Source organism: Propithecus coquereli, unplaced genomic scaffold, assembly GCF_000956105.1.
Source record: "Propithecus coquereli isolate 6110/MARCELLA unplaced genomic scaffold, Pcoq_1.0 Scaffold292, whole genome shotgun sequence".
Lineage (NCBI taxonomy): Eukaryota > Metazoa > Chordata > Mammalia > Primates > Indriidae > Propithecus > Propithecus coquereli.
Genome location: NW_012148530.1, coordinates 2,019,036 through 2,037,484, shown reverse-complemented (window position 1 = coordinate 2,037,484; position 18,449 = coordinate 2,019,036). Strand labels below are relative to the sequence as shown.

General features: G+C 41.8%; 1 protein-coding gene across 1 annotated transcript in view; it reads right to left on the bottom strand.

The window, feature by feature from the left end:
* BEND6 (BEN domain containing 6) overlaps positions 1-9,169 on the bottom strand; it is a 96,694-nt gene extending 87,525 nt beyond the window's left edge. Inside the window, exon 1 of the mRNA XM_012648722.1 lies at positions 8,686-9,169. The gene's annotated coding sequence lies outside the window, so the exon portion shown is untranslated. The remainder of the gene's footprint in view (positions 1-8,685) is intronic.
* Between the last annotated feature and the right edge of the window lie 9,280 nt (positions 9,170-18,449).

The window sequence follows — 18,449 nt, the reverse complement described above, 5'->3', positions numbered from 1 at the left end:
CCAAGCTTCTTTCTGGAAGTTCTGGGTCAAATTTACCCAAGTGGTAGTGATGGAGACATGGCAATGAAATACGAGAAGTGAAAACTATAATTTTTTTAATAAAAGGAGTCTTGTTAGATTGAAGGATTAGGGGAAGTGGTCTAGGTAAGTTCCTTACAGGCTAAAGGAAAGGGCCACATATCTTGTGTGCCAGGAAACATCTGATCTTCCTGGAGTGTTGGGTTAGTTCTCATTAATCTGGGGAGGAGTAGTCTAAGGAGAGTCAGAAGAGAGGAAGTTTAGCTGCCCAGCAAGCCCCAGCTAAGAGGAAGTCCTTTAGAGGAGGAGTTACTGTGGGCAGGGAGGCAGTGCACATGAAAACCATGCAACGGAAATGGTTTTTGAAGTGCTGGAGAATCTTTATGCCACATGCAAGCTGTGTGATCTTGGGGGAACTCCTTCCATCTCTAAGCCCCATGGTGCTCATCTATATACTAGGGGTAAGAGTAGTACCTTACCCATGGTTGCTATGAGAGTTAAATGAGTAAGTGCATGTAAAGCATTTAGCAGCAGTCCAGCAGAGAGTAGATACTAAATAGCTATTATTACTGTTATTACTACAAATAACTAGGTTGTCCACACCAAGACAGCCATTCAGTAATGAGGAAGACCAGAGCATGATGTCCCATGCTTTTCGGGTGAGGGGGGCAAGTGAGTAATGATCATAACAACAACCTTTCAGGATGCTGCTAGTGCCCCTTAATCCAGGGACTAAGGCCAAGACTTTTTAACAGCTCACCAGATGGCAGACCATGAGGGAGTCTGGCACGATAACTACAGTCCTGCAAAATCTTCTCAAGGTGGATTCCTGCCTTCTTACAAATGGCCATGGAGTGAAACTGTGCAAAAACAGTGCCCACTGGGCCCAGAGGGGTCTGAGGCACTCAGGAAATGATGTTGATTCAAAGTCTGTGTCTGTGTGGAATGCATGAATGTTGTGTCACCAAACCCTTCCCAGCCTAGAGGGTCAGAAGGGAATTTGGAGGAAATAGAACTAGCCAGACTGAGAGATCATGATACCTCAGGAAACTGGATCTGCCCACTAGAGTGAGAGAGTCACATAATTAAATAACCAGCCTCATACTGTGACAAAATGTGATCATGATGATATGACACTGAGGCCTAGAATCCTGGGAATATGGTGGTGGGGAGAGAGCAGAGGTCCACAGGGATGACAAGGGTGGTTTCTTAGTCTGCTTTGTGCTGCTGTACTAGACTACAACAGACTAAGTAATTTATAATGGACAGAAATTTATTGGCTCACAGTTCTAGAGGCTGAGAAGTCCAATATCAAGGTGCTGGCATCCGGACAGGGCCTTCTTGCTGTGTCATCCCATGGTGAAAGATGAGAGAGGGAGAGAGAGAGTGAGAAAGAGAGAAGGTAGAAGGGGGCTAAACTAGCCCTTTTATGATGAACTCACTCCCAAGAGAGCAACATTAATCCATTTATGATGGCAGAGCCCTCATGGCCCAATCACCTCTCAAAGGTTCTATCTCCTAATACTGTCACACTGATAGTCAAATTTCAACATGAGTTTTGGATGCCATTTAAACCATGGCATCCCACACCTGGTGGGAAGCTAGAAATAATGAGTCGGTGGAGCCGAGCAGTTGGTATGGACGGGCGGCTTTCTCACCACGGAGTGCAGAATTACTCTTGTGGGATTGAGGGCCCCAGTTACCAGGTCTGCAGACTCCACAGCAGGCTGTTGAATGTTGAAAACCTCGTATGAGCTGTGGCTTGGAGCAGGATTTGGGAAGAGTTGTTGCTGCATTCACCAGGATGTCTAGGAGTAGTTTCTGGGAGCTTAATACTAACTCCTTTAGTCCCTCTTTTAGGATTTCAGACTATGGCAATCTTTGCAGACTCTGAACCCAAGACTAGATTTTAGGACCAGTGCTGTTGGCTTGGAATGGGCTTATCCATTCAAACATCTGGATATAAATTGGGATGCTTGGCTGGGCGCAGTGGCTCACGCCTGTAATCCTAGTTCTCTGGGAGGCCGAGGCGGGTGGATTGTTTGAGCTCAGGAGTTGGAAACCAGCCTGAGCAAGAGTGAGACCCCACCTCTACTAAAAATTAGAAAGAAATTAATCGGCCAACTAAAAATATATAGAAAAAATTAGCCGGGCATGGTGGCGCATGCCTGTAGTCCCAGCTACTTAGGAGGCTGAGGCAGGAGGATCACTTGAGCCCAAGAGTTTGAGGTTGCGTGAGCTAGGCTGACGCCACGGCACTCACTCTAGCCTGGGCAAAAGAGTGAGACTCTGTCTCAAAAAAAAAAAAAAAAAAAAAATTGGGATGCTTAATTGGTCTGCAGGCAGCTTGGGAATCAAATTAACCCTTTTTCCCATGACAGAAGTCTGTGGACGTAGTCTTAGACAGTTAACACAGTCTTTCACCCTTTTAGGGTTAGAATTGACCTCTCAATGGGAGCTCCCCTAGGGAATTCACTTGTCTCCCTCCCAATATGTTTAAAGTTGCAAGAGGACGAGGAAACTCACAGCACGCCATCTCCACTTAGTCTTAGGGTGGGCAGTATTCACCTGTATTTGGGAGACTCCCCTAGACTTTTATAGGTTAGAATGGAAAGTTTCATTTGCTTATCCTAGACCGATAGTGACTGAGATGCTTTTCCCAGTCTCAGGGGTACCCATGTGATGCCAATGCCAATGGACCAAAAGAATGATTTGATACTGCATTCAGAAGCCTTCGTATCTGTGTGGATTTGTACAGTCCTGATGATTTTCATGGAGGCGGCGGGTGAGGGGGTAATTCATTAACAACCTAACGAAAGCATGGATCGTCTCCCCCAAAAGAGACACAAATTCTTACATACAATTTCAGGTCCCCAGAAACCTACCCATGAATTCCAGGTTAAGAATTTCTACAGTAGAAACAGGACCGGCAAGAAGAGGTTTTAGGTTTTACGCTTTCTTCCTTGAAATATAAATTCTATTATTAATATATTCTAATTTAGTGTGTTTGCTGTTTGTTTCCCTGTTTTATTCCATAAAGTATTTGGGGGTACCAAGACATTTTAAGATGCATTTTTCTTTCTGTTCCTAAATTCACAGAATGTCATTACATTGGGATAATTTCAATAACCTCTGGAATTTTGTGTTATTGAAACATCTCTTATTAATCATCAGTTACTCATCACAATTTTCTGTTCCCCTTGGTACACTTGGTACCTCTGTTCTCTTAGTGACATTATTTTTTAAGGCCATCAACACACTGACACATTGGCATGCAAACCTATTAGCACAAAATATTTAGTGCAAAAATCCTAAATGACAAAGAACTATGGTAAGAAATAGGGGAAATCTAGCTAATCAATGTCGCTATAGTTTTATTATCAAGAAATCTGGCATTTAATTCATAAATATTAATCAAGATTTTATTCACTTATAACATGTTAACTATGCAACTATAAACCTCACACCTTATTTTTTTTCTTTTTTCACTTAAGAATACAGAAATGCTTGTAACTTATATGGCAACTCTCATCTTGGATCTAGAAAGTAATGCCTTCAGCTTTCAAACTTGCTTCAAAAATTGCCCATTCTTAGAAATGGTGGAAATATTTTACACTATCTGAATAATAATGAACAGTCCTGCTCAGTGATTTATAACCCTAAGAGCTTTATAATTTGATTTACGAACAGCTCTCAAATTTTCCATTGGCAGTTCGTACAACTATGAGTAAATTTTCTGGCCAAATGACTCAGTATTTTGCTGCATGACTAATCCTACACTCAGTGTGGAAACTATATAAATGCATTCTATTTGCTTGTGGATAATAAATGATTGCTTTTCAAAAACTATCTGCAAAGCATTATATAGTAGATGAATTCAATTGTATTGATGATTTTAAGCTCCCAAACTCAGCAGACTTTTTTGAAAAGTCTATAGTGCTCACAAAAAAACAACAATTTTTGTTTCACAGCATGATCATGGATTCTTCAGCCTGGCAACCCATAGAACAACAAATCCTAACAACAAATTCTAATTAAAAATTTCTAAAATGTTAAAAGAACAATCTGGAATGATTCCATTTGAAATATTTTCTTTTGTAATGATACTTTTATTTTAAAAGTTTTTATTATGGTAAAACAAATATAAAGTCCTTTCCCAGGGAGTATTTGCTGAAAACGATATTTGATATTACTGCAAATTATTAATTATTTTTCCTTCAAAAACTCAAATATTAAAAAGACAATAGTAATCCATCCATATGATGGCTTTCCTGATTCTGGTGGCTGGAAAGCACCTCCAAGATTATATTAGATGAGGTACGTTCTTCCAGACGATGTAGCTCCTTTATCTTTTAACACAAGCACATAAAAGACACTTTACCTAGAAACAAGTGGGCTACCAGTTCAAAATTAGTATGATTTACTTCTAGTAATTCATTACTAGAGGCATTCTTACCTGAACTTTTTGTTTTCAAGGGGGTAATGTTTCAATGTAACGTCCTTGTGTGCTTTCCAGTTGGGTAATTTGCTCACTTCCATATAGTTTCGTAATAAACATAGGCAATGTAGGCTACATTCCAAGACATTCCTTATCTTTCCCTAACAATCACTCCTTAGGTCTGAGTATTAGTAGCCAGGGTTGGTGGGGAGGAGATGACCATGGGCAGAGAGCCATCACAACTAGTCAGGCTCAATTTTAACTCCCCAGAGATAAAAGCAGCCTGAGAGCAGAAAGAACCAGTGGTGGTGGGGGTTGCGGGGCGGGGACTCAAGCAAAATGTTGAAACAAATCGCTAAATCACAAATCCCCAGGAGAATGCCGCCTTCTCCTCACTCTTCAATTCCTCCTCTCCCACTGCTAGTTCCATCCCCCAAGTTTTCTAGAAACTTGTTCAAATACCCCTATCTTGACATAAAGATCATTATTGGCCTTTATTCAGGCTTTAATTGATTTTCTACTCATGCCCTTTAGAGTTAAATTTCATCAAAGGTTGTAGACAACAGCCCTCTTTTCTTTCTCATCTCTCATTCCCTCTTCAACTTATTAACGTCTGGCTTTAGCCTCTCCTGCCATGATGAATCAGTTCTCTGGAAGGTTTCCAGAGGTCTCCTAGTCATCAGTCCTCAGTTCTTGCCCTCCTTAACCTCCCACTTGTGTATCTGTTCTATTAAGCCACTAAATTGGAATACTTGGCTTCTGCCATCCTGTCCTGCCCTTTGCTATCCTCCAGTCCACAAATGGAAGCTGTCTCCAAAGTTCCGATTCCAATTCTCTCTATAGCTTCTCTTCTTGCTCATTTCCTCCATTTCCATGACTCCCGCTAAAATCTATGTTGATGACTCCACAGCTGTTTCTGGTTCTGACCTCCCCACCCACATGTCCATGGGCTTGCTGGATATTTTCACACCCATGTCCTTCTGACACCTCCACCTCAGTGAGTCTAAAACTCAGTTTGTCATCTTCCTCTTCAAAACTATTCCTCCACCGTAGCTCAAAACTTGAGGTCGTCTTCAATTCCTCCCTTTTCCACAATTGGTTGCTACACAACTTAGGGCGAAAACTTTCTTTCTTTCTGACGTTTCTTCCTGATCCATAAACTAGGAACTGTGCCACAATTTCCCACCTCTAGGAAAGTACTGTGGAAGATGTTTCTCATCTTTGGAGGGTGGAAAGACTTAGTGATAGGGAAAATCAGGGCGGGCCTGGCAGCCCACTAATGGGCAGGGCTGATGTATAAAAGTCCCTTCTCTGACTCAGATGGGGCAAAGGCAATATATATAACCTAAACATTTGTACTCCTGTAAAATGCTGAAATTGAAAAAAAAAAAGAAAATTGCGAAAAAAAACTAAAAAAAAAAAATGGCAAAAAAAAAAAAAAAAGAAAAAGTCCCTTCTCACACATGGGCCTGTATCTTGCTCACCCATGCTGTTTGCCTCACGGGTTGTAAAGTGTCAGGCTCTTCTTAGCTTCTGGTCTCTATGCGGGAACTTGTACCAGTTGGGTTCCTTCGTGCCCTAGTGTTGGGGAGGCCTGTCATTCTTCAGCCAAGACTGTGTGGGTATGCTGAATTAGGGGAAAAGGAATAAGATACTCCATTTTGGCCTTTAGTCTAAGCCATGTTCTTCAATCTGACTTTATCCTGAATAAAGTTAATATCATATTTTAACTTCCTTTTTGTTCCTCTTGTCTGTTCCCAATTTGGTCAACAATCTAAAGGGAAGAAGGGCTGCATGAAGGATCACTTTGTATATACCTGATATCAAACTCTTTTAGCTATCTTCCCCAACTCCTTTGTCTTCTCTTGGGTGACAATGCTAACTCATTGTCATAAAAAATCAACAAGTTACACATACTTTTCCATTATGATTTTCATCTTTTGGTATGAAAGATTTTTGCCATGGTCCTCCTCCTCCATCCCTACTCTCGAACTTTACATTTTTTGGTGACTTTTATACATCAATTATTCTTTTTTTAAATGAAAAGCTAGTAGGACGAAAAGATATGAATTCTACTAAATTAACTTCCAAAAAGGACTGATTGGCTGATTTAATATTTATTGAATTCTACAATGCATTAGGCACTACATAAACACACAGAAAGAAGCAATTAACAGTATGCTGTTATTTGGAAAAGGCAATGATAAATTAGTAATAAATAAATCAGAAAATAATAATGGAATCAAATGCTAAATTCTTTCAAGAATTTGGTTGGCTTATTATTAGTATCCTTAAGATAACTGATGCAAAGAACAGACATGAATGCACCTAAAAAGAACAATCTATAATCCTACTGTATGGCAGTTAAGCATTTGCCTGCTAAAAGAGATAAATGATGTTCTTGTGTGCACTTGAAACTTATAAATGGCTACAGCGAGACTCAGGATGATAACAACTGTGCTAAGTAATAGCTGAGAAAACCATAATTGCTATTTGGTTGCTTTTTGTTACTAAAAATGCAGCATCTGGGGCAATTTAGTTACTATGCTGTGTCTGTAGTCTTTGACGTTTCTGTTCAAGGATATGTAGGCCATTTCAGCTCATTTACAAATTTTAATCAATGAGGAGCATAAAGTAAAGATGACCTTCCTAAATTCTATTAGTTTTTTCCACCCACTGTTTGCAAAAGGTAAATTCACTTTTTTTGTTGTTTTAAATTACTCCACCATGCCATTGTTGAGTCAATTCGGTAGAAAATTCTTCCTTTCCTGATGTACCACACATTGCAGGCTCTCAGGATTCTCTTCAATAACCCCTGCATAATGGCCAGGAATACAGTTTCTCACTGCAGAGGGCTGCAGTATCAGGAAACCTTTAGCCATGTGCATATGATGCAGTGCTACCTGTCAGACCCTCTGAGTGCCAGGAACCTCTGAAGCCTACCCTGGCATGCAGGGCAGCCTACACACTGACATTCAAGATGCCCACCTTACACATTGTCTGCAAGCGAGGTCTCTTGCATCTTCAACCCAAAACAACAGAATGAATGAGATGCGACATGTCAACGATTTGCGTGTTTATTTTGTTTTAGGAAACCAGTGCAAATAAGAAAACATATCCATTGTTTTCCATGTTTATGAAATCTGGCATTAAGAGACTGCAGTAAGCAATGCCTTTTTAGGTTTCTTTTAATACTTACAAATGGTAATTTGTTACTGGCCTTAAGAACATCAACAGTTAAGCTTTTATGCAGAGCTGTACAGCTGGTTTTTTTATAGTTAGAAAACAACACTGATTTTGAGATCCCTGCAAGCAAATACAACTTAAGTATTCTTACCAATTCTTTATGTGTTTTTCAAAATTTTACAAATTATTTTTATGGCACAATTTCTTCAGTCTCTTAAATATTCCAAAACAAGAGTCCAACCTAGTCGTTATCAGAAACTCCACAAATGCAGTAATGTGTTACCTTGTCACTATAATTGCAGTTTCCTTATGCTAGTAAATGAAAAAACAAAAAACAAAAAACCAAATATACAAACAATCCAGCCCCAACACAGGGAAAGGCAGCATTGCCTTGGGGGCAGCAGAACGCGGTACAGCACCAGCTGCCCAGGCCACAAGATGCCGCAGACTGACTGCTGCAGCAGCCGCTTCCTGGCCAGGTGGCTGTGGTCCGCAGGAAGGCACACTGCAGCGCTCCCGCTATGCCTTCTGCCTTGGCATTGCACCAGTGTTAAATCCCCTGGCCACCAACTACAACATACTTTTTGCTGGTTATGAAGAGATGTGGGGAAGGGACGAAGGGGAGACAGAGGGAGGGTGGGCAGGAGTGTGACAGATCACTATTGCCTCATACTGCCTAAAACATTTCTCCCCAAAATATTTACAAGCCAATCCCCAACTCCCTTCACCTGCCAGGTTTCTTAAATCTGAAATCTCCTCTCCCTTCGAATGCACTAAATGAGTCAGGGTTTTACCGTAAACGCCTTTACGGATATAAGAGGATCTAAAAAGTGCCCATTTCTCGGCTGCGAAATAGCGTTAAGTTTGGGGATGGAACAGTTCACGTCTGCAGACCGGAGCGTTCTGCTCCGGAGCGCTCCTAGTTTAGAGGGGCTTGTAGTGGTGTGGCCCTCCCGTTCCTGGAGGATCCCAATTCCCAGGGAAGGCCCTTCCCGGTGTTCGCGCTTCAGCGTGCGAGGAACCCCCCACAAGCAATAGCTCACCGGGCCGCATCCTCCAAAGCCCCAGCCTCGGGGCGGGGCGCAGGGAGGTGGGAGGTGGGGGTAGCACCGCCTGGAGGCTCCAGCCAGCGCCTTACAGTTTTCCCCCTGGCTCCTTGGCGCCCCCTGACGCCGGGCTCCCCAGCAATTCGGCCAAGGAAGGCTGGATAGGCGGAAGCCCCAGGTGTCCGGGGAGCGAAGAGGCGCCTGGCCAGTGCACCTGAGCACGGTGCGGACTGGCGGGCGGCCCCGCGGGAGGGCGCTGGGCACTCAGGCCCCAGCGCAGCCCGCGGCCGCCGCCGAAGCCGCCGCAGCCATGTCCGCGCGCCCGCGCTGCAGCATCCCGGCCGTGATGTCATCAGCCGATCCCCCGCCGCGGCGCCCCATTCCCGCCCCCCGCAGGCCGCCGCCGCTGCAGCCGGGGCGCCGCGTCTCCGCCCCGACCCACGTGCGCCGGGCTTCGGGGATGCTGAGGCTGGCGGCGGCCACAGGACGATGCGGTGGGCCCGAGCGGTCGCGGCGGCGGCGCTGCTCCTCCCCACTCGCCGCGTCCCCGGCGGGGCTGCGCCCGGGGGCTGCGCACGGAGGGGGCGGGGGTGCCCGGGGAGGGCGGGGAGAGGCTCCCCGCCGCCAAGTCGCTGCCTCGTCGCTGTCTGCTGAGTCATGGCAAGCGCTCCCCGCAGCCCTGGATCACTCGCGTAGCGCGGCGGGCGCGGGGTGCGCAGCCATTGGGCTGGGCGCGGGGCCGCGAGCGCCGGGCATGACGCGCTGAGCCGCGCTCGCCCGTGCCCGCCGTCCCGGCGTGCGCCCCGCGCGGGTGCCTGTGCCGCCGCCCTCCAGCCCGCCGCCGTGTCGCCCCCGCCTCGCCCGCACCATGATCGCCGCGGCTTTCCTCGTCTTGCTGAGACCCTACAGCATCCAATGTGCCCTCTTCCTCTTGTTGCTTCTGCTGGGCACTATCGCCACCATCGTCTTCTTCTGCTGCTGGCACCGCAAGCTCCAGAAAGGGAGGCATCCGATGAAATCGGTCTTTTCGGGTCGTTCTAGAAGCCGAGGTAAGACACGCCGCGCCGGGCTTCCTCGGGCTGGGAGGAACGTTTAAGCCGATTCGGAGAGTGAAGCGCTGCTCCGTCCCTTCTGCGCTGCCGCCCCTGTCCCCACCATTGCCCACTCCCCAAGCCGAGTACGTTTATGTATCGAACGCCCCTGGCCCTCTCTGCCCTCACCCCCGCCCTCCAGTCTCCCAGGTTTGGGTAACGCGGCGATGCGGAGGGCAGGGAGGGGAGGAACGCGCTCAGATTCTTGGTGTCAGTTCGCTGAAGCCCTAGGGGCAATTCCAGCGTCGGCCGGGGCTGCGGCAGCCTCGCCTTCGCCCATCCTTCGCTGGAGCTTAGGGGCTAGAAAGTAAGGCATGGAGAGTTCGGGGCTCCCCAACTCCCCCAGAACTTTCCCGGCAACTTCTCGCGAAGAAGTCACCTAGAGACCGATGGCCCCGCACATCCCCTCCCTGCCCCAAGATGCTCCCACCAAATTTGAGGCGTCTGGACTGTGCCTTCCCGACCCTTGTCTCCCAGGTAAGTCATTAGTGATTCGGTAGGTGAAGAACAAGGAGTTAAATGAAGCCTTATTTTTCTCTTTTCTCCTCAGATGCTGTTATGAGATCTCACCACTTTCGTTCTGAGGTAATTTATTTAGCGCGCACGCTCAAGGTCAGAAGAAGTTCTCTTTCCTGAGTACCAATATTAATCACATGCGTGTTAAGAATCCAGTAGGACGCTGAATGGAGCATGTTGTCCCCAAGCCGAAAGTGACACGTTTCTTTTTAAGTGATTCCATATTAGTGCCCAACGCAAGGGTTTCAGTGAATTTCTTGTGCAGTGGAGCAGCTGTACAAGAGGGGGAAAAGCAGCCCCTAAAAGCGCTGCAGACCTTAGAAAACCTAGTCACGGGGTTGATAGCTTAGTTTACAATCTGTAATTTGCCGGTGGAAGCTTTTTCTGGGTGCTGTCAACTGACTGTGGTTGTGTGCACTTGGATAAACGAAGAGGTTAGTGCAGAACACTTTGCTCCATATGCATTTTATTTTAGATTTTTCGATTTTACATCCCTGTTCTCTCATAAAGCTCTCCATGTTTTATTGGGGATCATCTGATGATTCTTGCAGTGAGGATGATGTATGCTTAAATGCTTACACTAGTGTGTTCTCTTAAATGCGGACCAAACCTCTAGAGCAGGTAACCCAATCACTGTGCCCAGGTGAAGCTGCTGTAGGAGGAGCTCCACTGAAGATTTAAAGAAAATAAAAGACACAAGCTCTCCCTGACCCAGCATTTCTTTAGGAGTTTTCAGGCCAACTCCCACTTAGCACACTTAGTGTAAGATAATTTTCCGTCTTTTGGGGAAAGTTGCACACAGCTGGGATTGGAGGTTGCTGCTTGATATGGTTTACTCATCTTAGCAAAGACTTCATGGTTTCACACTCAGCATTTACCTGAAGTTATTTCACCGGTTAATCAGATGTTTTATTGCATCCTAACGTTTGATTGGTTTCTAGTTGCTTAAAAGCTTTAACTGCATTATTATAATATCATTATAATGTTGCACCAGGAGTAATTCCACTGCATATAGCGATGGAGAGTGAAAACTCTATGCTCAATTTAGGCTTCTTAAGAGAATAAGTTAACCAGTCAGATAATCAGAGGTTCTATTCCTGGCTTTACATTAACTGTGTGGTGCTGGAAAACTCTCTTAACTTCTGGGCACCTCAGTTTCTCCATCTGTAAAATAGGGCCAATAGTATTTTACAGGGTTATGGAGAGTGGGGGGTGGAATTACAAGAAATTATGTAAAAAAAAAAATCCACTTAGTTCATAGTAGGTATTCAGTACTTGGTAGCTATCATTATATTTTGTAAAATTCAATTTTAAAATGTATAAAAATAAAAGATGTGCTTGCAAATTTTCAAGTCTTTATTAAATTAATTAAGTTTATGGAAAACAACAAACCATGTCTATTATAAAGCAAGAGTTTTTGAATATGTGATTAATTCAATAGAACAACCCATTTAGATGTGACAGAAAGTAAATAATGGTCAGGGTGCAAACATCAAAATGTAGGATTTTGATTTTAAAAAGAGATTGGCAGTTCCACACACATAAATGGTAGAACCATAATAATAACCCTATTATGGATTATTATACTAGCCATCAGGCATTTCAGCTAAAGCAACAGAAAAAAAAATGATACAGGACTATGTCTTGTTTAGTTACCTCGCAGTTGAATGTTTGTCCTGAGCTTGCATTTGGTTGGGAGAGCTGGGGGCAGTTGTTTAATGCCTTAACTCATTCACAAGATTTTTGATACAGTTTGACATCTTTGTGTGTATTTGATATTTGCCTTTGATACTGGCTACTAGACTGTGAGCTCCTTGAGGGCAGGGACCATGTGTCTTGTTTAGGGCTGTATCCCCACTGCTTGACCCAGTGCCTTGTTTATAGTGTGCTATTAATAAATGTTTACTGAATGAATGAGTGAAAAAAATCTCTTGGTGATTGCTAGTTCCTGTAACTGGCAAATAGAACTCAGAGCTGGGCAGAAAAGAAAAATGCATATTCTTAGGACATCGCTTAGAATTCAGCATTTGCTGAATCTCAACTCTTACTTGATTTTTACAGGCTGTTAAAAATTGCCCTGGAGTTTATACTAAAAATGTAAGTCACTAGTTAAAACAAAATGGATTTGATTAGAATATTTTTTTCCTAAGAAAATTAAGTACAATATTAGCTTAATTTGTTGATAGGGTATCCATCAACAAGTTCCTTCGGTAAATTATTCAAAGAATGTTATTTTATAAGTGCAAATCCTGAGACTGTGTTGCATGAGAATGTCATATTTCATTGGTGCTTTGTTTATATAAATAAAACATTTTCCCTTAAGGAAAACATAGGGAACTTTTTTTTTTCTTTTCTCTTTCTATCAGGATGCAAGATTTTCTCCTTGAGAAATTCCTCTGAATTTACTTGGTTTCTAGCATATTTAAAAAAATAGAATTTGAGTGACATGATGGATTTTCTTGTTGGTTTTTAGGAACGGCTACTGTAAAATAATTATCAAAGAAAATACTTGGATTTTCTGACAAGTTTTAATTATATTGAACTAAGAAGTTAGTACTTTCTGTCCCTCATTCCAATCTCAATAAATAGATAATTCGCTTCCAGCATTTCTGTAGTGGTCAAATGAAAAAAATGAGTTTAGGATCTGCTGACTCACTTTGAAATATGAAAGAGCTTCAGGAAAGCCCTTGAACAGATGAAGAAGTTTGGTGAGCACTTTGATGCTTTCCTTGTCCAATTGGACAGGAAGTTTTAGCCTGTTCCCTCTCAGATAGTCAGAGAAATACTTCTCCAAGAGGAAAAACCATGGAATCAGGACTCAGTTTGTTCTGGGTAAGTTCTGTAGTCTGGAAAAATGTCATCTCTCCCATCTAAGGAGCTGCAGCTTTTTTTCTCCTCAATAAGTGTATAATAAAGATGTTATTTTCTTCCTCATGAAGCTAGAAATAAATAATATAGATGATTATAAGATGTTTTGGAACCATATAACCAACAACCCTTTTTATTGTCACATACTTGCAAACTTTACTGGCTTTTTTAGTAGTCTTCTAAATTTTAATAATAGCGTATGAGAATGTGAAATTATTAATCCATCTAGCACGGCCTGAACGGTATAACCCCATTTCACTGATAGATAAAAAGTCCCAATTAGAAATACATGTTTTGTGTATGCATATAAAGAACTTATCCAGTGAGTTTTTTGTTCTAAACAGCTAGTGAAGAGAACTGATTTCACATTGATGTAGGACACAGTTTAGAAACCAAATGTTCATTCTGGTTTCTAGAATTCTGACGTCTAAGAATTGTACTTTTCCTGAGGATTTATAATGTTTTATGCTGAAACTTTAAACAGTGGTAGACTGTTACCCCACATCTCTGTGGTGAAAGGCAGTGACAATGCTGATTTTAAGGAAATTTCAGAAAGTAATATGGGTAATTGAGGTACCATTAGATTATAAGAAAGAGTCTTGGGAGTACTTCAGTAGAATGAAGACAATTATAATGCCCTTTGAGAATACCCAGAGTGAATAGTGGTAAATGATCTCTATTCATCAGCTCAGTGGAATAAGGGAAGCCTTGTTTGATAGAAGGAAGGGGAAGAGTGTGTTTTTTATCTATCAGTATTTGAGCAAATGTCTTTACTTCCCGTTTCAGGCAAAGGAATCAAAAGAGTTAAGCAGTTCCCGAAGAGTCGCATAGCAAGATAAGGACTGAATGAGACAAGAATTCCCTGGCTACATTTTGTCTGTCCTGTAGTGTTTAAATGTGTCATTCACAGCCCAGAGAATAATATGCCCAGAATTTTCACTGAAAGAGAGAAATTTAGTTGAGTTTTTAGTGGACATTTCTTATAAAATGGAATAAGTAAATCTTTTAATTTTTTTTCAGTGATTATCCAAATTATTCTAGATGAAACAATAGTTCACGGAAGCCCTCTTAGCCTCATCATGTTTCCAGAGTGTCTCTGTACCAAACCATGGGAGAACGGTCAGCAAAATAACCACATTTCACAGCTTCTCATTAAATTTGCATGTTTCATTAAGAATTACCCAATTTAGTGGATTAGAGAAAATGATAGTTTATTATTGAGCTATTCTTTATAATTAAGTTATATTAATATTTATAAATTTCTTTGTCTAGGGATAAATTCTAGGACTAAATTAATTTATAATAATTAAGTCATTCATAAGTTGTAACATAATGCAGCATTCATTTAGCGTCACCTAATTATTTTAAAAATGAACACATTTATTTATTTTTTTTCTATATGAGCTACTGTGTTAGACACTAGGGCTAACAAAGGGTCTGAGATATAGCCGCTGCCCTTGATAATTGCTTCTAGGTCACTCCCAATATCAGTGCTGAAATTGTATAGTTACTGGTTTCTTCTGTTACGGTAACTGAACTGCTATACTGTTTCCAACTATGAATCACAAATGTGGTGAGAGCATCAGAGGCTGCAGTGTACAAGTGTACAGCTAATACACATGTAAAAAAGACAAATTCATCCTTTTCACAGAGCTTATTACACCAGAGTGAACACTGTCATATAATTAACCCTTACTTTAGCTGCATGGTGACAAAACAGAATTGCTGAAAGAAAAAAAAAAAGGGAAGAAAAAACTTCCACTTTTTATTTTCATGCAACCAAGTCAATTAAATGCAATCTAGATTAAAATTGAAACAAGAGCTTTTCCAGAGAAATTTGAATCTTTGTCTAACCTTAAGGCTCACAAATGACTCTCTTTGAAATTTGGATTGCAAAATAGAACTAGGCTAATAACAATTATTGGTGTAATGAAATGAATGTAGGAATAGGAGCTCAAAATTGTGGTTTGGGTTCTAGCTCTGCCACTCAATAACTATGTCGCCTTGGTCAAGTCTTTCTTACAGTCTCTGAGACAGATTTTGTGTTCTCCCTGGCAACATGAGGATGATCTCTGAAGCTCCTTCCAGAAGTAATAGGCCATGTTTCTATGTACAAAGCATCATGCTGAGAAGGCTTCATGGAAAACATGATCCCTGCCTTCTAGGAGCTCAAATCATGTAAAGAAAAAAATATAAGTAGCAAAAATACCAAGTAAAAATTATGTATAGAGAAGGAATGGTTGGAATAGTGGTGGTGAAATGATTGCTTCTAGCTGGGGTGATCAGAGAAGCCTTCCAAGAGGAGTTGATATTTATGCTGAAGGATGAAAGTTGTATAGTAACTACAGTAGTCCCCTCTTAGCCAAGGTTTCGCTTTTCCATGATTTGCCTACCCATGGGCAACTGTGGTCTGAAAGTAGTAAATGGAAACTTCTAGAAAGAAACAGTTCATAAGTTTGAAATTGCGTGCCATTCTGAGTAGTGTGATAAAATCTCAAGCTGTCCTGCTCCATCCCACTCTGTCCTGACCAGGATGTGAATCAGCTCTTTGTCCAGTATATCCACACTGTCTGCCCTGGTTAGTCACTTAGTAGCTGCCTCAGGTATCAGATTGACTGTTTCTGTATTGCAGTGCTTGTATTCAAGTTACCCTTATTTTGGCTAATAATGGCTCCAAAGTGCAAGAGTAGTGTAGTGATCCTGGCAATTCCAATGTGCCAAAGAGAAGACAAAAAGTGCTTCCTTGAAGTGAAAAGGTGAAAGTTCTCAACTTAATAAGGAAAGATAAGAATAGTGTGTTGAGGTTGCTAAGAGCTAGAGTTAAGAGTCTTCTATCTACAACATTGTGAAGACGGAAAAAGAAATTCTTGCTAGTTTTGTTGTCGCACTTCAAACTGCAAAAGTTAGGGCCATAGCGCGTGATAAGTGCTCAGTTAAGATGAAAAAGGCATTAAATTTGTGGATGGAAGACATGTACAGGAAACGTGTTCTGATTGACAGCAACGTGTTGCACCAGATTTACTTCATCTTAACTAAATTAAACATCACGGGTATGTGTGTATAGGAAAAAACATAGTATATACCGGGTTTGGTTCTGTCTGTGGTTTCAGGCATCCACTGGGGTCTTGGAATGGATTACTCATGAACAAGTGGGGACTGTGGTACCTGGGTAGATTGAAAAGGAATGAGAGTAAACCTCCCAGGAAGGCAGAATAGACAAAGATTTAGGAAAGCACACGCCTATTTTCAGAGCTCAGGGTACACCAGTACGATTAGAGCAACGGGTTCTTGAGATTGCCTATGGGAATATAGAGCTGGAAATATTAGCAGGTGCCAGCTGCAATAAAAATAATTTTTGTATACTGCTTGACAATTGACAAAAAGGCTTTGACATAACATTATCTTACTTGAGCACCTTAGGAAGACACCTGGTGTTAGCCCTCTGAAAAGAAGCAAAAAAATCACCTTTTGATTTCTTTTTCAGCAACTGTAATAAAACAGGCTGATCACTCTTTTACTCTCTGCTTCAGAGGGCCTGAGAAAATGACCAGTTTTAGGCCTTTCTGGTCACTCCGAGGCTGAGCTTATGAAGGGTACCATGTTTTTGAGGTCCAAGGACCAGGTGTCATTGGGCTATATTTTGACTGCAGACACCATTTGTCCAGGGATTTGTGGCAACCTGCTCATGTGTTTAGTGTGGTCATTACAAATCCTAATGCAAAGTATAATAAATTTGCAGGTGATTCATTATGTACAAGACCATTTTTATTGGCTATGAAATATATTACAGATTTTAAAAGTATTTGAAATGTGTAGAATGACTTTTCAATTTCTTCCTTGAAAATTCCTCTCCCTTAATAATTATTCTAAATGTTTATCCCCTCTTCAGATCCTTAAACCTACTCTCTTACCCTCAGGCAGTGACCTTTGTCTCCTAACTCACAGAGAACATTAATGCATCAAGTAATAGCTCCTTAAACTTCTTGCCCCTACAAACTAACTGACGTCTTAACCTTCTCTCTCAGTCCAGTGGAAACTTCATCTGTCCTCCATACTGATGTTTTATGCTTACGTGGTGAATTCCTTTCTTCCTGTCTCTTGGGCAATTTTCCATTAGTCATCCCCTCCCTCTCTGCTGGCTTCTTTCCCTTACATATAAACATCATACATGCTGCCTATTGAAAATATTAACAACAGCACAAAACTCCCCTGTACCACCAGCTCTTCTCTTGGTAAGAAAAGTTTCCTGAAAAAGATCCTTATTTGTTACCCCTTCTTCCTCACCTCTTATTTATTCCTTAATACAATCTGGCTTCTGATGGTGCTGTTTAAAATTACTCACATTTAGCTCATCAGTGGTTTCCAAATTGCTAAATTGAATGTTTCAGTCTTGAACTTAATTGATCTATCTAGTATTTGATACTGTTGGCTATTGATTACTTCTTAAAACTTTCGTCCTAGTATTTGGATGACACTTCCTTAATCTTCCCCACCCCCTTTTCCTGGCCCTGGCTGTCTCTGTTTCTGTACTGGATCCTCTTCCCACTTATAGGTTGATATTCCTTGTCTTGGGCCCAATTTTTTTTTTTAAACAGCTTTATTATGATATAATTTATATACCATACAGTTCACCCATTTAAAGTATATAATGAAGCGGGTTTCAGTATTAATATATTCACAAGGTTTTACAACCATCAGCACAGTTTAATTTTAGAACATTTTCCTTACCCCAAAAAGAAACCCATACCTATTAGCAATTACTCCCCATTCCCCTCCCTCCTTTTCCCTTCAACTCTAGGCAGCTAGAGTTTAGTTTTTGTCTTAAACTAAACTAATTTGGTTTTTGTCTTAATAGATTTGCTGGGCCTCATTTTTGCCTGTTCCAAGTTTTAAAATGTGGAATCTCACCATGCTTACTGTTTTAGTTTTTACCCCCTATGTAATGGTTACTCTGAAATCTGTATCCAGAATTCAGACCTCACTTTGTAAAAATTTTACTTTTTGTAGAGATGGGGTCTTGCTATGTTGCCCAGGCTGGTCTCGAACTCCTGGCCTTAAGCAATCCTCCTGTCTTGGCCTCCCACAGCACTAGGATTACAGGCATCAAGCCACTGCACCCAGCCCCAGACCTTACTCTTGACCTCTAGATCCAGAGAGTCAACTACGTTTTCCTCATTTTCACTTAGATGTCCCATAGGCATCTCAAACTGAACATTTCTAAAACTGAATTCATCAATCCTTTACCATATGCCCCCATTTTGGAGAATGCCACTACCTTCATCTAGT